General features: G+C 46.7%; 1 pseudogene across 1 annotated transcript in view; it reads left to right on the top strand.

Moving 5' to 3' along the window:
- Nucleotides 1-26,067, top strand: part of LOC308311958 (kalirin-like) — a 65,701-nt pseudogene that overhangs the window by 3,018 nt on the left and 36,616 nt on the right. Inside the window, exons 3-26 of the transcript XR_013966267.1 lie at nucleotides 543-766; nucleotides 1,888-2,231; nucleotides 3,581-3,703; nucleotides 4,417-4,608; nucleotides 6,448-6,579; nucleotides 7,467-7,613; nucleotides 8,855-8,947; nucleotides 10,195-10,317; nucleotides 11,509-11,625; nucleotides 12,351-12,425; nucleotides 12,676-12,804; nucleotides 13,242-13,294; nucleotides 13,793-13,940; nucleotides 15,608-15,831; nucleotides 16,272-16,369; nucleotides 17,769-17,935; nucleotides 19,519-19,638; nucleotides 19,837-19,916; nucleotides 20,609-20,747; nucleotides 20,912-21,061; nucleotides 21,987-22,149; nucleotides 22,504-22,619; nucleotides 23,630-23,752; nucleotides 25,054-25,236. The product of XR_013966267.1 is annotated as a kalirin-like (transcript). The remainder of the gene's footprint in view (nucleotides 1-542; nucleotides 767-1,887; nucleotides 2,232-3,580; nucleotides 3,704-4,416; nucleotides 4,609-6,447; nucleotides 6,580-7,466; nucleotides 7,614-8,854; nucleotides 8,948-10,194; nucleotides 10,318-11,508; nucleotides 11,626-12,350; nucleotides 12,426-12,675; nucleotides 12,805-13,241; nucleotides 13,295-13,792; nucleotides 13,941-15,607; nucleotides 15,832-16,271; nucleotides 16,370-17,768; nucleotides 17,936-19,518; nucleotides 19,639-19,836; nucleotides 19,917-20,608; nucleotides 20,748-20,911; nucleotides 21,062-21,986; nucleotides 22,150-22,503; nucleotides 22,620-23,629; nucleotides 23,753-25,053; nucleotides 25,237-26,067) is intronic.

Raw genomic sequence — 26,067 nt, 5'->3', positions numbered from 1 at the left:
CCCCCGGTGGAAAAGGGGCCAGTGTGCGGGTGTATTATTATAAAATGTTTTAAGATATTTTTTTGCGGCTTACGCCTTTTATTGTTTTTTTTTTGAAGGGACAGACAGTAGGCTGACAGGAAACGGGAGAGAGAGATGGGGGGGGAAGACATGCAGTAAAGGCCGTGTCGGGCTCGGGAGTCGAACCCGCGGCACACTGCGACTGGATTACCGGTCGGGTGCCCAGACAGTTACGTCACCGCCTGGGCCAGTGCGGGTGTATTCTATTGCTTTCAATAAAGCGGTTTTAAAAATCTAAATCTCTCTCTCTCTCTCTCTCTCTCTCTCTCTCTCTCTCTATCTCTCTCTGTCTCTCTCTCTGTCTCTCTCTGTCTCTCTCTCTCTCTCTCTCTGTCTCTCTCTCTCTCTCTCTCTCTCTCTCTCTCTGTCTCTCTCTCTCTCTCTCTCTCTCTGTCTCTCTCTCTCTCTCTCTCTCTCTCTCTCTCTCTCTCTCTCTCTCTCTCTCTCTCTCTCTCTCTGTCTCTCTCCCTCTCTCCCCCCAGACCAGTCTGGTGTCAGTGGAGGGTCTCTCCAAGCTGGTGGATCCGTCTCAGCTGACCTCCGACCTGGGCGGCTCTCTGGAGTACGACCATGTGGAGTGGACCGAGCTCCGCCTGGGCCTGGAGGAGTTCTCGGGGGCGGCGGCCCAGCTGCTGGCCCAGCTGGAGCAGCTGGAGGCTGGCCTGGCCCGGCTACCTGAGCCCCAGGACGTGGACAAGGCCCGCAAGTAAAGACACGCCACTTTAAAATGAACCCATTCTGACCTGAGATCAGATTCATACGAGGTTTCCACTGGACACACACACACACTGGTCTGATTAACCCATTCTGACCTGAGATCAGATTCTAAAAAATAGCTAAAGCATAACATGATGCTAACACCAAAATGGGTTCCCGTCCAGAATGGGCTAAATCACAGGTTTATATCATATCAAGGTCCATGGTGTTACATTTAGCCTCTCAGTCCCAACACTTACAGAGTATAAGAGATCACTTTTGTGTCTACCAAGGGCTTAGACGTATATATGAATAGAGAAGACACCCGAGTTCTCCTTCCATCCACTTGCATTAAGTTGCTCAAAAGCGCATGAGGCGATTCCACTCCTCCTTCCCGGTAGGAACAGAGTGCATTCTGGGACGGATTGCAATGGTGAGTGGCCCCACAAACACATGAACGCGCTGCCGTTGATCGCGCACGAGCGTCCGTCCGTCGTGAACGTGTACAATGATATAGTCAACGGACCAGCGCGTTCATGACATGTGTTTGGGGGCCACGCTGCAATACCTTCATTCGGCCACTATGTACATTTCGCCTCAGGGTTTCCTCTGGGTGCCTTCTCTATAGAGCGCCGCAGTCCCGCCCCCTTTCAGAAAAGCGAGTGGCCCAGGAAGTGGAAGCCCCATGCATTCTCCCATCGGCACTTTTAATATAGTTTATTTAAAGACGGTTACGCCGCGGACAAAGCCAATTCGGATCGTGACGAATCATGACAATGAACACAATATTTTGGGCCGATCAAATAATTTATAAGACGAAAAATAAAACAAATAGTGTTGTCTCCTGACTTTCTTTTCTTCTTTCTAATGATTTGATCGTCCCAAAATATTGTGTTCATTGTCATGATTCGTCACGATCCGAATTGGCTTTGTCCGCGGCGTAACCGTCTTTAAATAAATTATATTAAAAGTGCCGATGGGAGAATGCATGGGGCTTCCACTTCCTGGGCCACTCGCTTTTCTGAAAGGGGGCGGGGACTGCGGCGCTCTATTCATATATACTCTAAAGACCAAGGGTATCATATAGTTGAAATAACTATAATAAGCAATGAAACCGTGGTGTGTTCCCAGACTGCTGGAGGAGCACAGTCGGCTGCGCTCCACCGTCGCCACGGCGCCCGTCGACGCCCTGGACAGGGAGGGGCGGAGCCTGATGCAGCGCATGCGCCTCGGCCCCGCCCACAGTGCAGCCGGCGACGCCCCTGGCGACAGCAGCGGCGGCGGCGGGCGGCGGTAACCACGGCAACAGCTGGCTGTCGGGCGTGAACGACTTCCAGAGCTCCGCCCCCCGGGTGCTGTCGCTGCTGGAGCGACTTCAGACGGCGAGGACACACCTCCTCCAGACCTGGACCAATCACAAGCTGCACCTGGACGAAGCTCTCCAGCTGCACCTGTTTGAGCAGGATGCCGCCAAGGTCGTTAACCACACCCGAATTAACATAACCACACCCTCATTAACATAACCAATATCTAATATTTTAATGACTTTATAAAACTACTAGACCTGTACCTGCCCGTCGCAGGCGGCCTACCGGCCTACTTGGGAACGATGCAACTTGGGAACCTAATGTTATGCGTTGTCATAGCACCCGTTTTTACTGTCAGCCGGTGTCCCACATGGAGATCTGTGTATGTGCCTGTGTGTGTGTGTGTGTGTGTGTGTGTGTGAAGAGTGAAGACTGCAAACTGAAAAGTGTCCTTGGCAATCAATTCGGCACACTGGCAGAGCCTGATTGGTTGAGCCTCAATTGGCTGAGGCAGAGGCTGGAAATGTCACAGGTGAAAGGAGTTGGCCTCATTACTAGGCCCACTGGCAGAGCCTGGCCCAGGTGAAAGGAGTTGGCCTCATTAGGCCCACTGGCAGAGCCTGGCCCAGGTGAAAGGAGTTGGCCTCATTACTAGGCCCACTGGCAGAGCCTGGCCCAGGTGAAAGGAGTTGGCCTCATTAGGCCCGCACTGGCAGAGCCTGGCCCAGGTGAAAGGAGTTGGCCTCATTAGGCCCTGCACTGGCAGAGCCTGGCCAGAGCCTTTTGTGGTGGTTCTGGAGAACCGTGGGTCCGACCGACTCGATACCTGACACTGCACTCCCTGCGGGGGTGTGGAACGCGTGTGTCGAATGTGAAGTCGGTGGGTCAAACGGTTCTCGAGTTACGCGCATTACAACCGTACACACACACGCACACAGAGACGTGGTGCATTTATAGCAGCTACCTGTAGGTGTTCTTTTAGAGCGGTTTGGAAAGAGAGTAGGGATTACAATTGAGGCATTTTACAGGAACTCTTAATTAATCAAGACTTACAGTAAGCAAGAACAACAACACATGGTAATAGATCAGATACATAGAGATAGTCATCTAGGTGTGTGTGTGTGTGTGTGTGTGTGTGTGTGTGTGTGTGTGTGTGTGTGTGTGTGTGTGTGTGTGTGTGTGTGTGTGTGTGTGTGTGCACACTCAGAATGGCAGTGTGAACGTTGACAGCCTGATTCAAACTTCTTTATGGCTGAGGTGGATAACTCTCTCTTTCTCTCTCTCTCTCTCTCTCTCTCTCTCTCTCTCTCTCTCTCTCTCTGTATCTACAGTATGTCTCTACCATATGACAGAGTGGATAAGTATCTCTCTGTGTGTGTATGTCTATGTCTCTCTACCAGATGACAGGGTGGATAACTAACTCTCTCTCTCTCTCTCTCTCTCTCTCTCTCTCTCTCTCTCTCTCTCTCTCTCTCTCTCTCTCTCTCTCTCTCTCTGTATCTATGTCTCTCTACCAGATGACAGGGTGGATCTCTCACAGCAGAGAGTTGTTCTTACAGAGTGTGTCTGAGGTCGGCATGAACCACCAGCACTCCCTGGAGCTCCAACGAGACCACGCCCACTTCACTGCCAACTGCATGGTATGACCTTTGACCCATTCTGACCTGAGATCAGATTCCAAAGATGTCTTCTGCATCCTGACAGTTTTCCATTCTGACCTGAGATCAGATCCTAAAGATGTCTGTTTGAAAATGACAGTTTTCTGAAAAAGCTATGTTTTTATGTCAGTTGTTCTTCGATTTTTCAAAAATAGCAGACCTACGAGTGGCGCGCTATGAGCTTGTAGATCTGCTATTTTTCTAAAGCATAGCATAATGCTAACACCAAAAAGGGGGTCCGGTTAAACTTACACACCACTTGGCACTTTTCAACTTATCTTCATTATAAGTGGTCCTCACGAAATGTTCATGATAAAATGCCACAATCTTTTTTTCCCCTACTCAGTCTGTTTTCCATAAGAGGGCCTTGGGTAGTTCACTACTAGTGACATCATCGTTATAGGCAGATTATTTGACATCGATGACGTCCAACTGGTGGACGTGTTTCTGAATCTTGTTTGGTATTCTATCATGAACATTAGTCAGCGCCAATTATATGAAGGTGGCGATAAAACCATTTATATGAAATGTTTTCAAATGTTGACGTCCTCACAAGTCAAACCTGTGTGTGTGTGTGTGTGTGTGTGTGTGTTGTGTGCGTGCGTGCGTGTGTGTTGTGTGTGTGTGTGTGTTGTGTGTGTGTGTGTGTGTGTGTGTGTGTGTGTGTGCGTGCGTGCGTGCGTGCGTGTGCTCAGAACGGCAGTGTGAACGTCGACAGCGTGGTTGCCGTGGCAGCCAGGCTGGGGGAGGCGGGGCATTACGGGGCGGAGCGCATCGCGGCTGTGTCGTCGCGGCTACAGGACGACTGGAAGGTCTTGACCTCTGACCTGGAGGAGAGGAGCAACACCCTCGCCATGGCAACGGCCTTCCACCAGGGGGCGGAACAGGTGATTGGTTCAGAACCAGTGGTGGGAAAAGTACTCAATTGTTTTCATAGTTAAAGGGCAAGACCACTTTTTTTAGAGGTTTGGGTTGTTTTCTTATACCTTATTATGGGCAAACTATTCCATTCCATGAGTTATTTCGCTCCGTTGTGTTGTTTATTAGCAATTTAAGAAATAAAAATATAGTCGCTCATTGACTTCCATTGTAGCGCGGGAAACCGCTCTCAAAGTCACTCTTTTAGCACATGAACCGACGCAACAAAAGCTGATTCTGACAGTTTATGACACCAGGAAAACTCATGCGGTTTTATTGTCGTCTTCTAAGATGAATAAAGTTACCATTTTAGTCGGAGATAGACTTTAGCAGTACTACGGCGTTCCCAACTCTTGCGAGGTTACGTTTGTAAACCGAAGTCTCCACGCTGTTTGAGATGCACCCTCGCATATGAGCAATCCCGGACACAGACACTTTACACACTTCTTCTAAAGTGTCTTCTAAAGTGTCTCCCTCAAACACGTCCATTGTGTCTGTTTTTAGTGACAAGCGGACGAGATCAAATCCGTTTGTTTACATCCCCGTCGTTTCCAATAAGGAAGTGGTGTACTGTTTTGGTCCAATCAGATCGTTTTGTTACAGCAGTGATTCGGTCTGCGTATAGGCATATCTACCGGATCTTCTTTCTACACAAATTAGTCAAAACAAGACAAAGTTGACATTGACAATAAGGTAAGAAATCAACCCAAACCTCTAAAAAAAAAGTGGTCTTACCCTTTTAAAGGTAGAGTCAGTGATTTCACTTAATTCAAATATCACTTATTTTTTTGTTTTGTTGTGATAATCCTCTCTACTATAGAGTGTGCTGACCATATAAGGAGTTCCTCCCTGTCCCCAGTTAACCCCTGGGGGTCAAAAAACCTTAGGTTTCATTTTTGTTCTCTATCCTGATTGGATGAAAGCTTGTGTCCCAAGGCAAAAACGAAACCCAAGGGTTTTTTACTGAATTCACTGACACCCCCTTTAAGCTACTCAGACAGTAGGCTGACAGGAAATGGGGGAGAGAGATGGGGGAGTGACATGCAGTAAAGGCAAACGAGCGCTCAATGTTAAAGGCGCAGTGAAACGGAAATGGTGAACAACATGAAAATGGTGTTTCAACATGAAACACCGGTCTGAAATTTCTGAACCAATCAGAGTGTTGCATCCCTTCAGGCGATGGGACGGTAGCTAGGGACGGTAGCTATGCTATGCGCTACAGCGTGGTATGTGTTTGTTTATAAATCAGACGGTCGGCCAGCACAACCAGTTTACTGTTATGTGGCTTATTTCTACCCTATAATGTTTTCAGATACATATTTTAGCGTGATGATTAAGTTGAAACCGAGTAATACACTGTCTGAATGTTATCTTGAATGGAAATAAAAACGGAGTAATCTGTAATCAGTAGCAGCTGTGTTGCACGGATGCGCAGATATGGGGAATTAAACGGGTGAGCTTCATTCTTATTGGCTTTTATCGATGTGTATCTCTACACGTCATCACGCAGCACGTTTTCGTTTTAATAAATAAATAATACAATCGTTTTTTATGGACTTTTGATATAAAAACACACAGAAATGAGAATCTTCCCATTTTTTTGGCATCCATTGTTAGGTATGCCCATATGATGACCACGGATATGGTCTAAAAGTGTGAAAAACGTCTTTTTCATTTCACTACACCTTTAACCCATTTAACCCAACTGTCTGTCTGTCTGTCTGTCTGTGTATCTATCTGTCTGTCTGTCTGTGTATCTGTCTGTCTGTGTATCTGTCTGTCTGTCTGCCCGCCCGTCTCCCCATCAGTTCTTGTCTCAGGTGCATGGCTGGGTCCAGGTGTGTGAGGACAGCGCGTTGCCTTCAGAAACATCAGAGCTGGAGGCGGAGAGCCAGAAGCACCAGGAGCTGTATGAGGAGATCTCATCTGCGTACACACAGGTTTATGTTGAACCCATTCTGACCTGAGATCAGCTGTATGAGGAGATCTCATCTGCATACACACAGGTTTATGTTGAACCCATTCTGACCTGAGATCAGCTGTATGAGGAGATCTCATCTGCATACACACAGGTTTATGTTGAACCCATTCTGACCTGAGATCAGCTGTATGAGGAGATCTCATCTGCATACACACAGGTTTATGTTGAACCCATTCTGACCTGAGATCAGATTCTATAAAAATGTCACTCAGTTTTCTGAAAAAGCTATGTTTCTATGTCAGTCGTTCTTCGATTTTTCAAAAATAGCAGACCTACAAGCTCGTAGCGCGCCACTCGGTGGAGCAACCGTTGGTCCGATAGTCTCGACACCGGCCACTGCACCCCCTGCGGTGCCCGTGGGGCCTCTACAGCGGTGCCCGTTGGGCACTGGCCTTAATTGGAACGATGCTAGTTGGAAATTAATTCCCCCCCACCCAGATATTATGTCTGTCTCCCTTTTATGCCCATAATATGGAGTTCTTTGTAAGGCATGCCCACGTGTCGAATTTGAAGTCGGTGGGGCGAACGGTTCTCGAGTTACGTGGATTACACACACACACACACGCACACACACACACACACACACACACACACACACACACACACACACACACACACACACACACACACACACACACACACACACACACAGACATACATACAGAGACTTGGCGCATTTGTAGATATATATATCAGGACATCTGATCTGCATATGCGTCGACACGCTGTGAGCTTGTTCGGCTATTTTTGGAGTTTAAATCACTGTCTGTCTGTCTGTCTGTCTGTCTGTCTGTCTGTCTGTCTGTCTGTCTGTCTGTCTGTCTGTCTGTCTGTCTGTCTGTCTAGGTCAGTGAAAGCGGTAAGGCGTTGCTAGACGTCCTTCAGCGTTGCCCGGCAACCAGCGACCCCGCCGCCGACGCCAGCTTGGCGCTGGCGCCCGACTTCACCCCCGCCTCGCACGGCATCATGGGAGTTCTGCACGAGGTCATGGAGGTGAGAGACGCTCGCGTCCGATTGGCTAATATAACTCCTATATTATGCACTATAGGCCCTCCAATGCCCAGCTTTGTGGGTTTGTGTGTACCCCATATAGCAATGATTTGATTGGCCGAGCAATGTTTGTACCCCATAATGATGATTTGATTGGCTGAGCAATGTGTGTACCCCATATAGCGATGATTTGATTGGCTGAGCACGGTACTATAGTGGCCTATAGAACGTCGCAGTCCCGCCCCCTACCAGGGCCCAGCCCCGCCCCCTATACCAGGGCCCAGGAAATGATTCTGCGTTCATTTTCCTCATAGACGTTTCAAAAAGTATTTATTTAAAGACCTTTTAAGCCTCGAACAAAGCCAACTCTTGTCGTGACAAATCATGACAACAAACACAATTTTTCGGGGCCAACAAATAATTAGAAAGAAGAAAGGAAACGGCAGGTTACAACACTTTTTTGTTGTTTTTCTTCTTTGTAATTATTTTAATTCTTTTTTTGGTCCAAACAACTGTTTGTTGTCATGATTTGTCACAACTCGTACGACGCTTAAAAGGTCTTTAAATAAATACTTTTTGAAATGTCTATGGGACAAATGCATTCGGAATTATTTCCTGGGCCTGGCGTCGTCATGGGTGGGTTGAGAAATCTAACTTAATGCAAGTGGATGGGAGGAGAAATCCACCTTAATGCAAGTGGATGGGAGGAGAAATCCACCTTAATGCAAGTGGATGGGAGGAGAAATCCACCTTAATGCAAGTGGATGGGAGGAGAAATCCACCTTAATGCAAGTGGATGGGAGGAGAAATCCACCTTAATGCAAGTGGATGGGAGGAGAAATCCACCTTAATGCAAGTGGATGGGAGGAGAAATCCACCTTAATGCAAGTGGATGGGAGGAGAAATCCACCTTAATGCAAGTGGATGGGAGGAGAAATCCACCTTAATGCAAGTGGATGGGAGGAGAAATCCACCTTAATGCAAGTGGATGGGAGGAGAAATCCACCTTAATGCAAGTGGATGGGAGGATAAATCCACCTTAATGCAAGTGGATGGGAGGAGAAATCCACCTTAATGCAAGTGGAAGGGAGGAGAAAATCCACCTTAATGCAAGTGGATGGGAGGAGAAATCCACCTTAATGCAAGTGGATGGGAGGAGAAATCCCCATTATGAGGACATAAAAGTGTGATGATGTGAATGTGATGATGATGTCATGATGATGTCATGATGACTGTGTTGTCAGGGTCACCATGAGGTCGAAGGGGTGTGGCAACACCGCAAGCTCCGCCTCCACCAGCGCCTCCAGCTGTGTGTGTTTCAGCAGGATGTCCGACAGGCACGCACACAAACACACGCACGCACATGCACGCACGCACACGCACGCACGCACGCACATGCACGCACACACACTCACGCACACGCACGCGCGCATGCACGTACACACACGCACACACACTCACACGCACGCACGCATGCACACACACACACACACACACACACACACACACACACACACACACACACACACTAGGCATTCATCATAACATGATCTGCCACAAATAGTAGTGAATAGTTGTCGTTTCATAATGTGCATTAATGTTACTTAGATATGTTGCATGTTGCTTTAGACGGATGCTAGCTTCATTGTTGACCTGCTATATGCTATAGTTTCATAATGTACAGAATGTTGTTTATAGAGAGTACGTTGTTTAGCCCATAAGTCTTGCTAAAGGGACAACTACAGATTTCCATTCAGAGGGAAGCCATAGTGCACTAACTAACGTTTTGGAACACACCAAACTGTATCCCAAAGGTCAAATTGGCCTTCGTGATTTGGAGAGGTAAAACAATTACCTCAAGAACATATTTACAATTAGTGTTCAAAGTAAAAAAAAATATATGTAGGACGACCGTCGAGCCGATTCTACTCTATGGCTCCGAGACATGGACACTTTCAAAGAAACTAAAAAAACGGCTGGATGGCACTTTATACACCCGCCTTCTAATGTGAGCGCAAAATCTGTCTCGGAAGAGCCACCCATCGACTTCTCCATTATACGGCAACCTTTCCCCGTTTTTCTTCACTAGTCCCGTCCAGAAGAACACTGTGTGCCGGCCACTGCTACACAGAGCTGACAATGTATCTTCCCTTCTTCTCTGGAGTCCTCATGCCTCAAAGCAGACCAGAGGTAGAAAACTGTCGTTCCCTGATATCATCGGGCTAGGGACACATGCATCAGTAAGCAGGAACTGGGGATGGCAATGAAACACACACACACATAGAAACACAGACACCCCCAGGCACACACACACACACACACACACACACACACACACACACACACACACACAGGCACGCACGCAGGAACTGGGGATGGCAATGAAGGACCGGGAAGTTCATGATCTCGACGGCGGGCCGAAAAATGACGATGACAATTATTGTAATATCACTTTATTTGCAGATATATCTCCTCCGTAGTTACAGCACTGTGGCTTTGTAGGGCAGAGTGGTCTAGGGAACATTTTCTCAGAAGTCCTGGAACCCCATATGACCTGTGTGTGTGTGTGTGTGTGCGCGCATAGGTGCTGGACTGGGTGGAGCAGCATGGAGAGGTGTTCCTCAACAAACACAGTGGAGTGGGGAAGTCTCTACACAGAGCCAGAGCTCTGCAGAAACGCCACGATGACTTCCAGCAAGTAGCACAGGTAACGGTTTTTAACCCATTCTGACCTGAGATCAGATTCATACGAGGTTTCCACTGGACACACACTGGTCTGATGAACCCATTCTGACCCGAGATCAGATTCTAAAAATGTCAGTCGTTCTTCGATTTTTCAAAAATAGCAGACCTACAAGCTCGTAGCGCGCCACTCGGTGGCGCGCTATGAGCTTGTAGATCTGCTATTTTTCAATAGCTAAAGCATAACATGATGCTAACACCAAAATGGGTTCCCGTTCAGAATGGGTTAACTCGTGTTTTGTTTCACTGTCTGTAAATTATATGTCTCTGTGCCTTATTATGTGAAGATTTGATCTGTGGTTTATATCTTGTCTTAAATTGTTTTATGTGATCTCGTCGGCATTGCAAATGAGGGGTGAACCTCAGTTGCTCTTTCAATCAACTAATCCTATTAAAAATCCTATATATATTTGAAAATATCTAACACATTTCTCAAATAGTTAACAACACAACTTTTATGAGGGCTCCCCGACGCGACATCATTTCCCCGATTGGGGGTCCGTGGGCCGTGATGCACGTTCATCTGGGGGGTCGTCCTCGCCATGAATGTGTCTGAGAACCAACCCGTCGAATTCACTCAAACACCAGTAGCAGTTTGTTTTGTGAAAATGCGTTAAAGGTTTTATGACATCCATTTTCATTTATTTTTGTTTTTCTTTTTTCTTTTAGGTTTTATGACCTCAATTACACCCAAAATACCTGAACTTTGAACATTCAGTGGATTTTCTGTGGTCTGAAGTTTCCTTTGGGGTTTGGAAGCCTTTTGAGCTACAATGAAAACAGGCAAAACAGTGAAAACAGTGACATCTGCTGGCAAATCCCATTGACATAATATATGGGATTTGCAGGCTCTTACATCACAAACTGCCGGCAAATCAGAGGCCTGTTTGAGCCAGAAAACCCCAGATCACAGAAAATCTACTGAATGTTAAAAGTTCATGTTTTTTGGGTGCAATTGAGATTAGAAAACCTAAAAAAAATAAGAACAATTCCAAAACCTTTTTTTTAAAGTCACAATCCCTTTAACCTTGTTGTCTATACTTTCTACTTTTGTGTGCTTGTGTGCGTGCGTGCGTGCGTGTGCGTGCGTGTGTGTGTGCGTGCGTGCGTGCATGCGTGTGTGTGTGCGCGTGTGCGTGTGTGTGTGTGCGTGCAGAACACGTACACCAATGCAGAGAAGCTGTTGGAAGCAGCAGGGCAGCTGTCTCAGTCCGGAGAATGTGAAGAGTCCGAGATCTACGACGCAGCGAGACACCTGGAGCTACGCATGCAGGTGTGTGTGTGTGTGTGTGTGTGTGTGTGTGTGTGTGTGTGTGTGTGTGTGTGTGTGTGTGTGTAAATCCACTGTAGATTTAGTCGACTAAAATCCTATGGTATATTTAGTTGACTAAAACTAGACCAACGCTAAAACATTCCAGATGACTAAGACTAAACAAAAAAAATATTCAAGAGACTATGTGACTAGGGTTGTCCCGATCCAATCACGTGATCGATCGGGACGTCCCTATAGCATCAATATTATCCCATTCTGACCTGAGATCAGATTCATACGAGGTTTCCACTGGACACACACTGGTCTGATTAACCCCATTCTGACCTGAGATCAGATTCTGAAAAATGTCAGTGGTTCTTCGATTTTTCAAAAATAGCAGATCTACAAGCTCGTAGCGCGCCACCGAGTGGCGCGCTACGAGCTTGTAGATCTGCTATTTTTCAATAGCTAAAGCATAACATGATGCTAACACCAAAATGGGTTCCCGTTCAGAATGGGTTAAATATCCATATCATGATATTGGATTCCTTTTTCGGATTGGGGGAAAAATCTGTATCGGCAGATACTCAAAATCAATTGATCGGAAATCGGACCGTGGAGCGAAAAAACGTGATCGGGACATCCATAACTATGACTAAAACTAAAATAAAAAATTTGCTGTCAAAATCAACACCGATGTGGAATCTCAAATATAGGAGTTGTGTGTGTGTGTGTCGTGTTTTCAGGAGTTCATCCAGAGAGTAGAACAGAGGAAAGGTCTGTTGGACCTCGCTGTGTCGTTCTACACACACACCAAGGAGGTATGTACGCACGCACGCGCACACGCACGCGCACACAGACACACACACACACACACACACACACATACACCAGTTACTCTTGTTTTACTATCATCTGCCGTGAGTGCATTAGCTAATGTTGTGTGTGTGTGTGTGTGTGTGTGCGTGTGCGCGTGTGCGTGTGCGTGTGCATGTGCGTGTGCGTGTGCGTGTGCGTGTGCTTGTGTGTGTGTGTGTGCGTGTGTGTGTGTGCGTGGGTGTGCGTGTTTAGTTGTCGGCATGGATGGAAGGTCTACAGAGACAGTTGTCGACAGTGTGTGTCTGTCCCGAAACCATGGCAACGGTGGACGCACTGCAGGGACTCATCACCCAACAGACACTACAGCAGAACAACACACAGGTAACCTGTCACCCAATACACGCTAACTACACACTAACATGTGTGTAGTGGGACGTGTGAGTGTTTCAGGGACGGGAGAAGAGTCTAGGACGTGTGGAGTGTTGTCCAGGGTGTTTCAGGGAAGGGAGAAGAGTCTAGGACGTGTGGAGCGTTGTCCAGGGTGTTTCAGGGAAGGGAGAAGAGTCTAGGACGTGTGGAGCGTTGTCCAGGGTGTTTTAGGGAAGGGAGAAGAGTCTAGGACGTGTGGAGCGTTGTCCAGGGTGTTTCAGGGAAGGGAGAAGAGTCTAGGACGTGTGGAGCGTTGTCCAGGGTGTTTTAGGGAACGGAGAAGAGTGAACATGAACATGTTTGAGAAGCACTGGCCGACAACACTGTAGCACTACAATAAACAGTGGCAGACGCCCCTGCTGTACACTAAACGTTGTCTAATTCTCCAGGATGCTGCGCTGAGTGTCATCAGAGAAGGAGAAGACCTCATCCTGCAATTAAGGTACACACACACGCACACACACACGCACGCATGCACACACGCACGCACTTACGCACGCATGCACACACTCAATTATTTTATTGATTGATTTATTTTTTATTTGATGTATTACCTTGTGTTTTTCTTGCTTGAATCACTCTGGATTAAAGGGATAGTTCAGATCTTGATGAACTTAAGTTGTATGAAATACTTGCCATTAATTAATATAGTGGTTGCAACTGTATTGCAGAGCAGAACTCCCACCACGGGACTCGGGGCAATCAATTAATCCAGTTGCCCAACCACTATATTAATGGCAAGTAATTTCATACAACTTAAGTTAAAAAAAATCTTAACTATCCCTTTAAGAGGGTCTGCTAAATGCCTACATTGCAAACTGTAAAACAGGAAAGAGCCCTGAGTGACTCCGCTCAACCATATATGGGGTTTTAAGTGGATTGATTGATTGATTGATTGATTGATTGATTGATTGATTGACTGATTGATTGATCGTTCCAGGCCCCAGGGCAGCTCCGTGGCTCACGTCGAGACGGTCCTGGGGCAGCTGGACGAGGCCCAGGTCCAGCTGGAGGAGTTGTTCCACCAGAGGAAGATCCGGCTGGACGTGTTCCTGCAGCTACGCATCCTGCAGCAGTGTACCCTGGAGGTAACCTCTTTCACCTTTGACCTTTAACCCCTGGAGGTGACCTTTCACCTTTGACCCCGGAGGTAACCTTTGACCTTTAACCTCCGGAGGTAACCTTTAATTCACCTTAGCCCCACTACCTGCAGCTACGCGTCCTGCAGCAGTGTACCCTGGAGGTAACCTTTCACCTTTGACCTTTAACCCTGTGAGTTGACCTTTCACCTTTGACCCTGGAGGTAACCTTTGACCTTTAACCCCGGAGGTAACCTTTCACCTTAGCTCCACTACCTGCAGCTATGCATCCTGCAGCAGTGTACCCTGGAGGTATAACCTTTCACCACATAGCCCAAATGGAACCAAAATGGACCATAACGGGTTCATTTGCTTCCATTTGTACGCTCTCAGAGTAACAGACCCATAAGGAACTCCCCCTGGAACTCCCTCAAGGACCCCTGAGGGTCCCCGGACCCCACTTTGGGAACCACTGCTATATAGAGTCTGGAACTATACACCTATGACGATATGGTAATCTGTTTGTAAATTTCATTCACAAAAGTATATTTGAAAATATCTTTATTTCCATTTCTGCCAAGCAGCAAGCTATTATGCTTAGAGGATTTCTATTTGCATTAGGATGAATGTGCGTGACTGTAAAGAGCAAACAGACGTGGGGAGGAGGCTTCACTGCTCCCTGGGTACGTGCCTAGGAAGAGCTCTTAGATCCTCGGGAACTGCTCTCTTAGAGGTTCCTAAGACTAGACCAAAGACTAAAAGGCATGGAGAAGCAGCCTTTAGCCATTATGGTCCTGTAATGTGGAACAGCCTGCCAGTTAACCTGCGGCTCTCTGAATCCACGGACATTTTTAAAAGAAACCTTAAGACCATACCTTTTTAACATTGCGTTTAATTAGCTCACATCATGATCCTTGTTTATGTTTATCTATAATGTTTTTCCTAAAGGTTTTCTTTATTTTTCTTCTTTGTTTTCCATCTCCTTTAATGTTTTTATATTTGTAAACTGTGAAGCACATTCAGTTGCACTTGCTGTATGAAATGTGCTATACAAATAAAGTTTTGATTGATTGATTGACTTGTGTTTATCACTTACTCATGATCAGAGCTTCCGTTGCTCCAGACCGTCCAGGTATGACGGAAGCGTTTGAAAATTGCAACGCGAGACTAGACTGGAGGTGAACCATAACCTAACCCTTAACCTAACCCTGACCGTAAAGTTACTGTAACCCTTAAAGGCCTATTCATACCTTTCAGTGAGAGATGTGTTGGGGGTCGCTCATCACCGCGGTGAGTCGCTCATCAACGCGGTGAAGGCTCATACATAGTCTGGATTTTCGGTGGTGGGGTGACCACCGAACTACAACATGACGTCACGAGCCGCGGTGAAGAGCAAACCACCGCCAACCGCTCCAGCCCTTCTCTCTGTTTTTTACTCACCACCGCTCAACGTTATTTCAGCTCCGGTGGTCAGCTCACCACCGGAGCGGTGGTGGTCACCTGACCACCGAAAATCCAGACTATGAATAGGCCTTTAATCCTCTACCTGCAGATAGGTATATGATCAATGCACCACAATGACCGTGAAATAAAAAATCTCCATATCCTCCCATCTCGTGTGTGTGTGTGTGTGTGTGCGTGTGTGCGTGTGTGTGTGTGCGTGTTTTGACGTACAGGTAACGGGTGAAATGGAGGCGTGGAAACAGGACTTGGAGAAGCAGGCTCAGGACTTCTCCGCGGAGAAAGTGGCCCAACAGCAGCAGCAGCAGCAGCAGCAGTCGCGGCTCAGTGACGCCGGCCAGGACAAGCTAGCGCTCAACGACAAGCTAGCGCTGGCCCAGTCTCGGCTGGTGGAGGCCAGCCCAGAGGGGCTAACGCTAGCGCAGCAGCGCATACACAGGTACATGTATAATCAGGTTAATTCATGTTAGTTATACTTTTGTTCACTCTCAGAGTTACAGACCCCGTGAGGGTCCATTTTCGGTTCCATTTGTACACTCTCAGAGTTACAAACCCCGTAAGGGTCCACTTGGTTCCATTTGTACACTCTCAGAGTTACAAACCCCGTAAGGGTCCACTTGGTTCCATTTGTACACTCTCAGAGTTACAAACCCCGTAAGGGTCCACTTGGTTCCATTTGTACACTCTCAGAGTTACAAACCCCGTAAGGGTCCACTTGGTTCCATTTGTACACTCTCAGAGTTACAAACCCCGTAAGGGTCCACTTGGTTCCATTTGTAGAGTTACAGACCCGCAAGGGTCCATGGTGCTCCTAGACCTGATGTTGAAAAAGAGTGAATTGATTGATTCGTTGATTGATTGATTCTCTCCGATTGACAGACACATGGAACGACGCCTGGCGATGAACAACATGACCTATGAGGTCATCCAACAAGGTCATGACCTCCAGCAGTACATCACAGAAGTACTGGCCTCAGGTAATGAGGAGTACAAATACTCAAAATACTACTACAGCATGGACGGAATGAAAGAGAGGAGGGAGAGGGGCGTGGTGTGCCGGTTGCCATGGGAACTGCTCCTTCAAAGTGCACAGCTGGTCCCCATGGAAACCGCACGCACGCACGCACAGCGTATGCACGCATGCTCAGATTGGATGGGTGGATGGATTCATATTGATCAATTGATTTACTGATTGATTCATTCATCGGGGTGCATACTTAGTTTAGACTATAGTCATTGGTTAGACATGGGTTAAGGTTAGGTTTAGGTGTGCTGCCCCGTGGGAGGTTAGGTTTAGGGTGAGGGTTTGAGATGGGTTGTAGTTGTAGGACTAATGGCTGGTCTAACCAATGACTATAGTCTAAAACAAAAACTGTCTAAACTAAGTACTGCACCCCATTCATCAGGTAATGTATAGTATTTGCACACTGTAGTTTTGCTTGTAACAAAAAGTGTCAAACAGTGCCCCTACGTGGACAAGTAGCCAACATGACAGCCTAAACTAACACTTACTAAACAACATGCTTTCGTTGAAAGCATGTTTTTTGAAAACATTTGAAGCGAGAAATAGCTCCACCCCGAAAATGTATTTCTGGTCATTTTTCCGGTCAGTGTGATTAACCTGGTTAACTCATTTTGACCTGAGATCAGATTCTAAAAATGTCTTCTACATCCTGACAGTTTTCTGAAAAAGCTATGTTTCTATGTCAGTCGTTCTTCGTTTAAAAAATAATAATAACAGAGCTACAAACCACTCGGTGGCGCACTACAAGCTTGTAGATCTGCTTTGTGATGTTGTGATTAACCCAAAATGAGTTAATCTCCCTGTATGTGAATTATCTCCCAACAATGACCACCTAGCCAGACATTATCCCTTACATAGTGACTGTGTGTTAAAATACTACAGTGTTACTGTGTGTTACTGTGGTGCCTTGGAGCCATTGAAGCACAGTTGTTGCAGGGTCAATAGGTCCTACTCAGACAGGGGTCAAAGGTCATACTCAGGCGGACATGATATGATCTGATACAGTACTTTATTGTCAGTTCACACTGAAATGTGTCTTGCGACCCAGCAGCCATGTATGCAGAACACATATACACACATTTGACATAAACGCAAAGAACAAGACGATATTACATACATAAAGACATGAAGACAAGAGACAGACAGACAGACAGACAGACAGACAGACAGACAGACAGACAGAGCTGGGCATTGGAGACGGTGTGCCACCGCTCAAGAAAAAAAAAGCCTGGGCAGGTGACCCAGGAAAAGTGGCATAGGAGTGGGAGTGACGTGTGTGTGTGTGTGTGTGTGTGTGTGTGTGTGTGTGTGTGTGTGTGTGTGTGTGTGTGTGTGCGTGTGTGTGTGTGCAGGTATAGAGCTTGTGGTGGAGGGCGAGGCCGCTCTCTCCTCTCAGGTAGAGGATCTGCAGCGCCACCTCCAGGACAAACACAAGGAACTGCAGCAGCTGGCCGACCACACACACACACACCTGGAGCAAAGCCTGCAACTGAAGCACCTGCAAACACAAGTTAAACAGGTAACGCACCCACCCACGCACGCACGCACGCAAACACACACACACACACACACACACACACACACACACACACACACACACACACACACACACACACACACAGTAACAGTGTTAAATAGTGTCACGGTGCGACTCAGAAGTAGGACCCATAATGCAGAACAGACTGGTCAAAGGCAGGAGGTCATTTATTCACCCAAAACTCAGGAAGGACCGTCTATTTCGCCGATTCAGCATTTGGGCACCACATTTTGGTGCCCAAATGCGGAAGTGCAGCTGGGCTTTAACATTGAGCGCTCGGTTGCACGGGGTTTCCTCGTCAAGAATCCACGGGTCCGCCTGCAGTCCTTCCTCTTACCACTAGGGCCCAGCGCTTCAACGTTGGAGTGACTCACTGGCCCCTTGGACAAGACCAAGGGGCCAGTGAGGCTTTCCAACGTTCCTTTTAAAGCAGGGGTGCCCACACTTTTTTGACTTGAGGTCTACTTTTAAAATTGCCAGCTCAAGGTGATCTACCAACCCAAAAAATAATTATCCCATTGCTTAAAATACTCAAAATATGCACCTACAGTATATGGCAAAATAAATAACATTAAGGCATTAGGATTGTTTCAAAATCAATTCTATTTATTTAGCTTTTCAGTTACCCCACATTGCAAAGAAGGGATTTTTTGTTAAAGTTACTCTTTGTAATAACATATTGCTCATAGAATGTTACAAATATTAAAAGTGTCACGCATAAAAAGCATACACAATCACATGAAGGAATAATGCACCACTCAACTCAAAGAGCACACTATCAATAAACCATGAAACAACAGGTACAATAAAGAGTCTCTTACTTTCTCATTAATAAGCCGTGAAACAACACGGTATAACACGGTTTGGGTTCACATGAAGAAAAAAATAAATAGCTGTGCATTGCACAGTGAATAAAACAGCTCTGTCTTGACCAGTCTCTGTCAAGTTATTATTCCTGCCTTATATAAACAAGTTTTGGCACTGATTGCTTGAAGCTCTCTGTCTTTCTCTCTCTCTCTATTGTTGACTGTCCCTGTGAAAACAACAAAAAGAAAGCAAGGATAAGAAACCAAATCATATACCAACACATGCATCTTTAAACAACAAGGGATTGTGACATTAATTGGAATTGTTCTTATTTTTTTTAGGTTTTCTAATCTCAATTGCACCCAAACAACATGACCTTTTAACATTCAGTAGATTTTCTGTGATCTGGGGTTTTCTGGCTCAAACAGGTGCTCTGATTTGCCGGCAGTTTGTGATGTAAGAGCCTGCAAATCCCATATATGTCAATGGGAAAAACAAAAATAAATGAAAATGAATGTCATAAAACCTTTAATAGTCAATGGACAAGACAGGTAAACAAGGAGGGAAACAGGGGCACAAAACTAAGGAGGGAAACAGGGGCACAAAACTAACATGGCTGGACAAAAACAGATGTTCATAACAGTGTGAAATAGCTCTTTGTTTAGTCAGTGTGTGTGTGTGTGTGTGTGTGTGTGTGTGTGTGTGTGTGTGCGTGTGCGTGTGCGTGCGTGCGTGCGCGTGTGCGTGCGTGCGCTCAGGTTCTAGGGTGGATCGGTGAAGGTGAAGTCATGTTATCTTCATGTCTGCTGAACTCCAGCTGTTTGTCCGAGGCTGAACAACTGCAGAGAGAACATGAGCGCCTCCAGCAGGCCATAGAGGTAACTGCACACACGCACACACACACACACACACACACACACACACACACACACTCACTCTCTCGTCTCTATGCCCTAAACACACATTAAAAGTCCATAGACTTGGCTGCAATATGACGTCATTTCAAAAGCCAGGCATTTGGAGGGGCTAGCAGCACCCCTCAATTTCTTTTCGATGATGTGTTCCTTGTGTTTCAGTCGCTGCTTCACGCTGACTCTCTCCAGAGGACCCACCAGGTGGCGCTAGCGCTGCAACAGAGAGCTGAACTGTTGGTCAGGTCTGTGCTATAGTACTAATTACTAATGTCCTCAATAATGCTCATTATACCACAGGTTGTTTCGAGGAAGCATTCTGATTGGTTGAAACAGCCTTCTAGCCATGGGTTAAACCAGCACCGTTCACCACCAAAACAAATAATTCAGCCGCTCTGTTCTCCCAGAGTGCTAGCAAACTCGGTGGCTAGGCTAGCTATATTCTTGGGACATTTGTGGTCGTAGTGACTACATCTGTCATTAAAGCATCACTGAAGTTAACCCACACCCTCTCGTGTAATATTGCTTAATTGTAAGATGGTACCATTTCTGTCTAGTCACTCTATGTCTCAGAGGAGGGCTGTGGACAGTTCAGAAACCTGTCTACTCACTGTGTCTCAGAGGAGGGCTGTGGACAGTTCAGAAACCTGTCTACTCACTGTGTCTCAGAGGAGAGCTGTGGACAGTTCAGAAACCTGTCTACTCACTGTGTCTCAGAGGAGGGCTGTGGACAGTTCAGAAACATGTCTACTCACTGTGTCTCAGAGGAGGGCTGTGGACAGTTCAGAAACATGTCTACTCACTCCGTGTCTCAGAGGAGTGAGCTCTCTGTTTCTATAGCAGAGAAATATAGCAGATCTACAAGCTCGTAGTGAGGCACTTGGTGCCATTTTTTTGCAAAACTAAATTTTTTCCCCCTCTTCTCTCCCTCTCTCAGGTCTGGTCATTATGATCCAGATGCAGTGAGGGCGTGTGCCCAGACGGTGGCGCTCCACTGGCAGAGTCTCATGTTGAGAGTGGAAGACCGTCTGAAACTGGTCAACGCCTCGGCAGCCTTCTACAGGACGTCGCAGCAGGTGTGTGTGTGTGTGTGTGTGTGTGTGCGTGTGTGTCTGTGCGTGCATGTGTGTGCGCGCGCGCGCCTGTGTGTTATTTTTTCCGTCCGAACCAGCTGTGTTTCCACTTGAATTGGTGAAGAACCCTAAAAAGTTGTGTGCGTGTGTGCGTGCGTGCGTGTTAGGTGTGTGGCGTGTTGGAGTCGTTGGAACAGGAGTACCGCCGGGAGGAGGACTGGTGCGGGGGGGAAAGGGGTGGGGCCAGAGGAGGGGGCGGAGACTTCCTGCTGCCACTCATCAACAAGCACATGGAGCAGAAAGAAGCTTTTCTGAAGGTAAAGTAATTCACTCTCAATAGTTAATTTAAAGGTAGAATAAGTGATTTCACTTAATTCAAATATCACTTATTTTTTTGTTTTGTTGTGATAATCCTCTCTACTATAGAGTGTGCTGACCATATAAGGAGTTCCTCCCTGTCCCCAGTTAACCCCTGGGGGTCAAAAAACCTTAGGTTTCGTTTTGACTCTCTATCCTGATTGGACGAAGGGTAAGGTCCCACAGCCAAAAACGAAACCTAAGGTTTTTTGAGTGAAATCACTTACTCTACCTTTAAAGAGTTTAAACTAGAGATGTCCCGATCTGGTCCCGATACGATTACGATAAGTTGTGACCAGATTTGACTGAGAGATTGCCATCGCGTACATTTTTCAAAATGAGTTAATAGCAAAATGAGTTAATAGGCAGACTCTTCACACACTAGAGCATGTCTGAAATAAGTGTCAGAGCTGAAATCTGAAATGTAAATCTGAAATAAATGCTTAAACATGTAGCTAGGTGTAATGTTAGAGACCACAGAAGACATGTAAATATGAAATAAATGCTTAAACATGTAGCTAGGTATAATGTTAGTCCACAGAAGTGAACCTTTCAAGCCTGTTTTCTCAACTCGCTGTTTCTCTGCAAGACATTACTCTATAAGCCATATCTCCAAAACTGGTGGGTCAAACTCAACAACCAATATGTCAATTTGAAGCTATGATTCCCTGCTTTCATATGACATGAAAAAAAGGGAAAAAGAAAATCCAATGGCAGTCCCTCAGTCAAATTTAGTCACATTTGATTTTGAGTACCGATTCTTCCCGGTCCGATATTTATACTGTCTGCCTGTCTGTCTGTCTGCCTGTCTGCCTGTCTGTCTGTCTGTCTGCCTGTCTGCCTGTCTGCCTGCCTGCCTGCCTGCCTGTCTGCCTGTCTGTCTAGGCGTGTACTCTGGCCAGGAGGAATGCTGAGGTGTTCCTGAAGTACATCCATCGCAACAGTGTCACCATGGCAACCATCTCCGGTCACAGCCTCACCGTCTCCGGGGTGACGGGGGTCGCCGAGGTCACCGGCCACTCCAGGGTGCCGGAGCAGCAGGTCAAAGGTGCGCACGCACACACGCACCCACGCACGCACCCACGCACGCACGCACGCACGCACGCACGCACGCACGCATACAGTACACACATTTTTCAATCTCTGCTGCCCTTTTAGTATCCACAGTTGTAACGTATATTGATTTAGAAATTTAGCAACACTGAGTCCATTACTTAATTAATCTTATGAATTATGTCCTTTTATTTGGACAGGACAATGCACCATTTGTGCCAGCTTCAATTTTTCCGCAATCTAGCATTTTTCCTGCCATTTAAAGTTTTGTGTCCGCGTGCGTGCGTGCGTGCGTGCGTGCGTGCGTGCGTGCGTGCGTGCGTGCGTGTGTGTGTGTGTGTGTGTGTAGGTATACTCAGTGAGCTGCTCCAGAGGGAAAACAGAGTTCTGCATTTCTGGACGTTGAAGAAAAGACGGCTGGACCAATGTCAACAATATGTCATGTTCCAGAACCACGCCCAACAGGTCTGTCTGTCTGTCTGTCTGTCTGTCTGTCTGTCCGTCCGTCCGTCTGTCTGTCTGTCTGTCTGTCTGTCTGTCTGTCTGTCTGTCTGTCTGTCTGTCTGTCTGTCTGTCTGTCCGTCCGTCCGTCCGTCCGTCCGTCCGTCCGTCCGTCTGTCTTGCCTAGGGCTGAGTGTTGGAAAAAAAAAGAAAGTTAAAGGACCACTTCACAACTTTTCAACCTAACTTCATAACATTGGTCCTCAGTAATGTTCAGGATAAAATACCACCTTTTTTTTATACTCAGTCCGTGTCTCATAGGAGGACTGATATTTGTAAAAAAAAAAAAAAAATAGATTCTTATTGTAGTGAGAACGATGGCTTCCATTATCGATTATCATTAGTGAATAAAGAAAGCCTGCAGTTTCTATTCGCTTGGATTCCCCATCGATGATGTCACTGGTGGACGGGTTTCTGAACTGCCCACAGCCCTCCCATGAGACACAGAGTGAGTAGGAAAAAATCACCCTGCGTGAAGCGAGGGGCGCTCTAACCATCGTACATAATCAAGAACGGTGGTCCCTTATTGGCCAAGGGTTCCCACCGACATATCCAGTCGATTTGCTCGGACACATATTGACGTAAATTCGTACATTTTATAATGTTTTGTTCAGACAACAGAAACATTAAACACTATAGCTGTTTATAGGAGGGGCTAGCGCCCCTCAAACTATTGTGGCATTTCATCATGAACATGAGGACCAATCATAATGAAGGTAGGTTGTAAAGTGGTCCTTTAAAGCTGCTATAAGCATGCAATATGTTTTATATATTTAATTGAATACGCTCCCAAAAAATATTTATAGTCTCTGTGACTCATCTACGGGCTGTTTTACTCTAACCATAAAAAAAATGGTCATTAAAAATGTGACATTATTGCTTTGATGAGAACTGCAGGTGGGAAAACTTCAATTTCAAGAGCTCTGACTGCCAGTGACTGTAGCCCCTCCCACTTCCTCCTCTCCCGCATGCAGGCTCTGGATTGGCTGCAGCAGTCAGGTGACCACTACCTAGCGACGCACACGTCGCCAGGGGCGACGGTCGGCGAGACGCAGGAGCTGCTGAGTCAGCACCGAGACTTCTGTGTGTCAGCCAAGGTGCGCACGCACGCACACACGCACGCACGCACGCACGCACGCACCATGTTAATGGTTAGCCTCTCCTGGCATGGCTATTGTGATGGCAGACACCTGACGCCAGTTTGGTGTGGATCGGACACATATCAGCTATATCCAATACACAAATACAAATATAAACCCCATTTGGCTATGTCATTATAGACATCAATCAATCAATCAATCACTCACACTGGATTGACAATATGTCTGTCTCTCTCTCTCTGTCTCTCTCTGTCTCTCTCTCTCTCTCTCTCTCTCTCTCTCTGTCTCTCTCTGTGTCTCTCTCTCTCTCTCTCTCTCTCTGTCTCTCTATGTCTCTCTATCTCTGTCTCTCTATGTCTCTCTCTCTATGTCTCTCTATGTCTCTCTATGTCTCTCGCTCTGTCTCTCTATGTCTCTCTGTGTGTCTCTCTCTCTCTCTCTATGTCTCTCTATGTCTCTCTATCTCTCTCTCTCTCTCTCTCTCTGTCTCTCTATGTATCTCGCTCTGTCTCTCTATGTCTCTCTGTGTCTCTCTCTCTGTCTCTCTCTCTCTCTCTCTCTCTCTCTCTCTCTCTCTCTCTCTCTGTCTCTCTATGTCTCTATGTCTCTCTCTGTCTCTCTATCTCTGTCTCTCTATGTCTCTCTCTCTATGTCTCTCTATGTCTCTCGCTCTGTCTCTCTATGTCTCTCTCTCTCTCTCTCTCTCTCTCTCTCTCTCTCTCTCTCTCTCTCTCTCTCTCTCTCTCTCTCTCTCTCTCTCTCTCTCTCTATGTCTCTCTATGTCTCTCTGTCTCTCTATGGCTCTCTCTCTGTCTCTACTGTATGTCTCTCTCTATGTCTCTCTCTCTTTGTCTCTCTCTATGTCTCTGTCTCTCTATGTCTCTCTGTGTCTCTCTCTCTGTGTCTCTCTCTCTCTCTCTCTCTCTCTCTCTCTCTCTCTGTCTCTCTATGTCTCTCTATGTCTCTCTCTGTCTCTCTATCTCTGTCTCTCTATGTCTCTCTCTCTATGTCTCTCTATGTCTCTCGCTCTGTCTCTCTATGTCTCTCTGTGTCTCTCTCTCTCTCTCTCTCTCTCTCTCTCTCTCTCTCTCTCTCTCTCTCTCTCTCTCTCTCTCTCTATGTCTCTCTATGTCTCTCTGTCTCTCTATGGCTCTCTCTCTGTCTCTACTGTATGTCTCTCTCTATGTCTCTCTCTCTTTGTCTCTCTCTATGTCTCTGTCTCTCTATGTCTCTCTCTCTATGTCTCTCTCTATGTCTCTCTCTCTCTGTCTCTCTATGTCTCTCTCTCTTCCCCCCAGCACACCCAGGAGAAGGTTCACCTGTTGATCCAGTTAGCAGAGAGCATGCTGGGTAAGGGTCACGTGCACAGGGCGGAGCTTAGGCGCTGCGTGTCTGTCGTGGACAAACGCTACCGAGACTTCACCGTGAGAATGACTCAGTACCGCCACCTGCTGGAGAACGCTGTGCCAGGCTGTTCACAGGTACACCCAGCAACCACCACAGCTTTTCACAAAGGCACTGGAGCATACTTGACATTGGGCCAAAGACAATGGGTCTTGGACCAGCGCCATTTAGATGAGAGACGTTTCATGGGGACGAGTATTAACCCATTCTGACCTGAGATCAAATTCATACGAGGTTTCCACTGGACAGACACTGGTCTGATTAACCCACTTCTGACCTGAGATCAGATTCTAAAAATGTCAGTCGCTCTTCGATTTTTCAAAAATAGCAGACCTACAAGCTCATAGCGCGCCACTCGGTGGCACGCTATGAGCTTGTAGATCTGCTATTTTTCAATAGCTAAAGCATAACATGATGCTGACACCAAAATGGGTTCCCGTTCAGAATGTGTTAAAAGGATAGAGACTGAACCGGAACTTGACAGAATGTACTGGACTCAGGGCAGGCCAACAGCCCGGCTTTAATCCATATGATACGTATGACGGGTATACTCGTCCTGATTAATTAATTTTGCGCCATGCGCGGGGCGCTCATGACGAGCAGGCTCGTCTTAAGGTCGTTTGATATCGCTGTAACATTGCCTCGCTGTGTTTCATTCTTTGAAGCGCTCTGGTTGCTATGCACGGTCGCTAGGGCCCCCTCCCGCACCCGTTTGTTTTCACACAAGCACACTGGCTGCTTGTTTTAGGCCGCGTCTTTGCAGGCTTTTTGTCCGTGGTGTTGAACAGATCGGCGATGTTTGGAGGACTTTTCTGATTATCCGTGGAGCGCGGTGGGACACATTGGCGTTTTCTAGACCTATAGTATGGACCTCATTTTATCTCTGTAGCATTAATGCTAATACTTTA

The sequence above is a fragment of the Protomyctophum bolini genome, assembly GCF_963924005.1.
Source record: "Protomyctophum bolini genome assembly, chromosome: 24".
Lineage (NCBI taxonomy): Eukaryota > Metazoa > Chordata > Actinopteri > Myctophiformes > Myctophidae > Protomyctophum > Protomyctophum bolini.
Note: the sequence above shows the minus strand (reverse complement) of the source record. Positions and strands in the feature narration are given on the sequence as shown.